This window comes from Elephantulus edwardii, unplaced genomic scaffold, assembly GCF_000299155.1.
Source record: "Elephantulus edwardii isolate Elephantulus edwardi_28Jun2011 unplaced genomic scaffold, EleEdw1.0 scaffold00074, whole genome shotgun sequence".
Lineage (NCBI taxonomy): Eukaryota > Metazoa > Chordata > Mammalia > Macroscelidea > Macroscelididae > Elephantulus > Elephantulus edwardii.
In genome coordinates this window covers 11594161-11599368 of record NW_006399824.1, presented here as the reverse complement: position 1 = coordinate 11599368, position 5208 = coordinate 11594161, and positions in this window count along the sequence as shown.

Here is a 5208-nt window from a genome sequence, read left to right as displayed (position 1 = left end):
TATCCAGCTCGATTCTTCCAGAAACCCATTAATCTATAAACCAGCAAGAATACATAAAGTGAACACCTGCTCCCTGTTAGGCACCTTGGGAACTATCTCTGACTGTAAGAAATCTAACATGCATTTGTTGAAGGCAAGGCAAACATATGATACAGATGTAAAACAGAAAGATATTCTTTGTTTATGAGATGAGACACATAGTGAAAATTCCAAGTGGGTTTTAGAATACACAAACCCCCTCAAACTTATTGCTGTCAAGTTTTTTTTTAAATTTAGGTTGTTTATTTTTCATTTCAGTGAACATCTACAGAGATTTTGGGATTCCATTCATTCATTGTTGCACCCTTCTCCCCGCACAAACCCTGCTGTCAAGTTTTGGGACAGCAAAACTCATACTGAGTTTCTGAGGCTGTAAACGGCATGGAAGGAGATTGCTGGTCATTCTGCCAAGAAGCTGCGGGTTATTTGATGTGGAAGAGGAGTGCAGTTTTTGGCTTAGCCTCACAACCTTCCAGGGACTAGGCCTCTAGGGCTCCTCACAGAATACAGGGTGGAACGCAAAGTCCCCTGGCTCACCATTCCCTTGTTCTCTCTCCTTCAAATCAGTTTAAGTACTTTCTCTGGAGAGATTCTTTCTCTATGCAGATACAGGTACACAGAGCACCTTCCTTTTTTGACAAAATACCCACTGAGACATACTATAATACTCTTCTGTGCTTTGCTTTTTAAAATTCATACTATATCTCACAGACGGCTCCTGCTCTGTGTCAGTATTGATCTCCCACATCCTTTCCAATGGAATTCCTTTCTATGAATACCCCACACTTTATTTAATGGCCCTTTATCAATGGTCTTTTAGGCTGTTTCCAGGCTTTTGCTACCTGAACAATGCTGCAATAAATTCTCTTGACAAAGAGTGGTAATTAAGGACTAAATCGTGTGGCTCAGACTGTAAATGATTCCCATCTGCGATGTGGGTGCTAATGGCATTTGGGGCGAGATGATTTTTTTCGTAGTGCAAAGCTGTCTTGCCACTGAATGACTTCTAGCACCTCTGGTGGCCTAGTCCAAAGGGAGTTATCTGCTGACTCAAAATTCTAGCTTTTCTTTTAAACTTTTGTTAAACTCACAACTAAAGAAAAAAAATTCTTTAACAGCCAAAGGCTATGCTTCTCTGCTGGTTTGAATCCACCAGCTGCTCTGTTGTGGGGTGGGAGGGATGCAAATAAGGGTGGGGTGGGGGTGGGTAGGAGTGGGAGGGTCCACAGGCAATCTCCTCCCATACAATTTACAGCTTCAGAAAACCTGCTGGAGTCAGCTATGAGCGCTGGCTCACTAAGTTCCAGGATGACCTCTACTGTGACTGCTGAAGCACACCGCCCTTCCTGAACTGCGTTTGGAGGGAGGGTATTGCGTGGGAACCGGCAAGTGTAGGTAATAGACTGGGCGTTTTCTGGCGGGGAGGAGACTTGAGCAGGACTCTGAGTGTCAGTAAAGGCTTTGAAAAGTGTCTGAGAAATGACTAACATGAGTTCCTTTGCTGGGGATTCCTCTCTCTCTTATACAACATAATAAGTATTTTATGTTTTGGTGAAACTTTCTCCAGCTGATTTGATTCCCATTCAACAATATCTAAACAGGTAGCTCAGTAATGGTTAGGTTTTTCTTATCTCCTTTTGGCACATATTGTTTTATTTACCAGAGAGGTAATACAAGTGCTGACAAACCCGAATGGCCTGCTGAGTGGTCCTTAGCCTCAAATGTGGGGTCTGGAAGTGCAGCTGGGCCCTTGGGTGAGCTTCTTTGCGCTGCCATGTTGGCCCTGGGGCCACAGAGATCACTGCTCACACATGTGGCGGGCTGGTCTGTGACCATACTCACCAATCGAGCAAGGTGATGCCTCCTCCATTCGGCTGGATGAATTCACTGGTGGGGTTGGGGACCAATTACACCATACTTAAATTTATTGCTCTGCAATTTCTGTGCCAGTGAATTTCTTAGCTTCTCTAGCTTGTAAAAAGATGGTTTTATTGACATTAAAGATGAGAGTGAGGAAGTGGGAGAGCATCACTTCTAAGTCATTGTTTTTCTGAATTTGAATGTCATGACAAATTTCTTAAAAAACAAGACACCTCCTAAATAGGAACAGAATATTTAGGAGTGGATTGAGTGTTCTGAGAAAAGATATGAACTAATTATTTTCCCAAGTCATCTCTGGCTAGTCATACCCATACACCATTGTTGTTGAGTCAAGTGTGATTCATTGTAATCCTGTGCTACAGAGCAAAAAGGCTCAATGGGGTTCCCTCCCCAAACACATTCTTTCCAAACATCTATGTATTTTTAAAAAATGACATTTAATATCATCGACTTTTTAAAAGAAATATTTTATTGTGATTTAGATGTAAGTTTTCAAAGAAAATTTGTTTCCCCTTCAGCAATTTATACACTTATTTCCCCCATGATATTGGTTGTAATTTCCCTCAATGGGTTGACACATTCCCATCTCCATCTTGAGTTCCCCGTTGCCATTTGCTCAGTTTCCTTGACTTCTTGACTTTGCTTTTGGGTAAATGCTACTGTTTTGGTCTCATGTAGCTAATTGTTCTGAGGTGTCTGTTCCTCCCCCTTGTTACTGTTCATTTTATAAACCTCTCTTTCACCTGACTAAAAGGTGATTTCTGAGAGTGGCTTCAATTTCAAGTAAGAAATATGTCCAAGGGTCAGAGTCTCATGGGTTCTACCAGTCTCTATCAGACAAGGAAGTCCGGTCTTTTTAATGAATTTTCTCCTACTGTATCCAGTTCCTTCCATTGTGATCTCAGTCAGAGTGATTGGTGGTGGTAGCTGGACACCATCTAGTTCTTCTGGCCTTCGGTTAGTGGAGACTATGGCTTATTTGGTCCAGAAGTCCACAGGACCAATTGTTTCCTAGCAATCTGTGGATTCTTTTTCACTTTTCTGGAAAAGTCTTTTGATGAGAAAAGTATTTGATAATTAGGAGATTGCTTTTCTTCTGCTCTTTGAGCATGTTTAGTAATATTTGGTGGTCTATTTAAGCCATAGATTAGGGACCCTAAATTTGCCCCTAAGGAGCTCTGATAGAAATGTGTAATGTATTGGGCTGCTGACTTAAGTTTTAATCTACCAGTTGCTCCATGGGAGAAAGATGAACAATCCTTCCTGTAAAGGTTGACAGCTTTGTAAACGCAATGGGAGATTGCTATGAGTCACAATCAACTCTATGGTGGTTTCTGTGCTAAGATTTGTACCCATTTATTCTTCTCTAATCTTAATAGTTTTAGGAAGCTCTTATGGCATTAGTCTGTAGAGAATTGTGCTATTACTAAAAAAAAAAATCAATCCCTTCAGTTGCCTATCACAGGGGAATTATACTTTTAGACAAGCACCTGCTTGAGATGCCTTATTCGTTGTCAAATGAGAAGGAAACCATACTCTGTCTATCTCGGTGAAACTGTGAGGACTTGTGACTGGTGGAAGCATCTGCTTTAGAAGTGGAAGGCATTCCATTGCAGTCCCAACTATAGTGAGAATGAATACGATTTGATACATCTTTATAACTCCAAGACCTTCTGGACAGTTTTCAATATTTGGTATTTACACAGTAAACACTTGATTAATTCAAGGAGCAGAAAGTAGAAAGTGATGACAAGACTTTCTACCTACTTTCAGAAGCACAGCCTCACCGGGTTTCTGGAAGATATAGGAGCTTCTGCTTCTGTTGTCTTTGTTATTAATAGAAATTCCTCTCAGAGTTTTTTAACAGGTTGACACAGAGCCCTGCTTTTCAGAGTTGTATTACATTTTCATTTATGTCTGAGTTCTCATAGGTACGTGGTTGCCGTTAGGAGAAGCAAGGCTCAATGGCAAGATTTCTTCTTAACCTAGAAAGTCTTGAAAATGCAAGTTTTACCTGGTTACACAAATATGTATTTATTTAAACACTATCATATTGTTACTTAGTTTGCTTCTAGTTTTGTTCTGTGATAAATAATGGTATAGCACCATCCTTGTGCAGGGACAGAGAAAGAGAGGAAAATCCTTAACAAAATGGATTGACACAGTGACTGCAACAATGAGTTTGAACGTATCAGAGATAGTGTGGATGACACAGAGAAGGCAAGGTTCAATTCTTTTGTTCATAGTGTTGCTGTGAATCACAGTTGACTCAACATCACCTAACAACAACAGCAGTGCACACCAGGGAAGTTCTGATGGCATAGTCCTTAGCTAGTTGTACTGTTAACCCAAAGGTCAAGCCTCTTTTTAGTTCAAATCCACCAGTGACTTTTTGGGAGAAAGACGGGAAATCTCCTCTCATGAAATTTATAGCCTCAAAAACCCAGTTGGAGAGTTGGCTATGAGTAGTGCGTTCTGACTTGATGACAATGTGTTTGACTTTTGAGTTTGCATAGCATTCAACAATGCTGGGCACTGCTCAGGTCCTGGGAGTAAAGTAATAAACGAAGAAAAGATTGCTCTCATGAGCTTGTATTCTACTTGGTGAGACAGATGGTAAACAAGTAAATGAGTAAGTACGACACCGTCCTTACTGGGGAGAAAGAACTAAAGAGATAGTAGAAGAGCTGATATCAGAGAGGAAACTGGGGACCAGCTCTTGAAAGATCTTAGAGGCCATTGTGAGAAGTTTTGTTTTTGTTCTGGTGATGAAGAGACACTAGAAGGTTTTGAATAGAGCAATGACAATGAAAATACTTTAAAAAAGGTTCTCTTACTGCTGTGAAGAAACAGCCTTGGGCAAAGTGAGGAGGCCAGTTCGGAGGCTTTGGAGGTAAGGGCAGAGATGATGAGGATGACACAGGATAGGACAAGGTTCAGATATGTTGTTATGAGTCGTACTTGACTGGAAAACACCTAACAACAACAACAACAACTCAAAGAGAGATGATGATAGCCTGGACTAAGGCTGTTGCAAGGGAGGTTGGAGAGAAAGGTCACATTCTAGGTATAATTGGAAAGCAGAGGTGGCACATTTTAATCATGGATTGCAAACCATCTCCTGTGGAAGGAATCACATATGACTTTAGGTTCTGCTCTGAGTACCTTCTGTTGAATGTTGAGTAAATGAAAATCTAGCTGTGGGAGGCTTTCGGCAGAACGTTAAATGATCCCAGAAGTATTAAAAAAAGATGGAAGGAATATACTGAGTCACTGTATCGAAAGGAA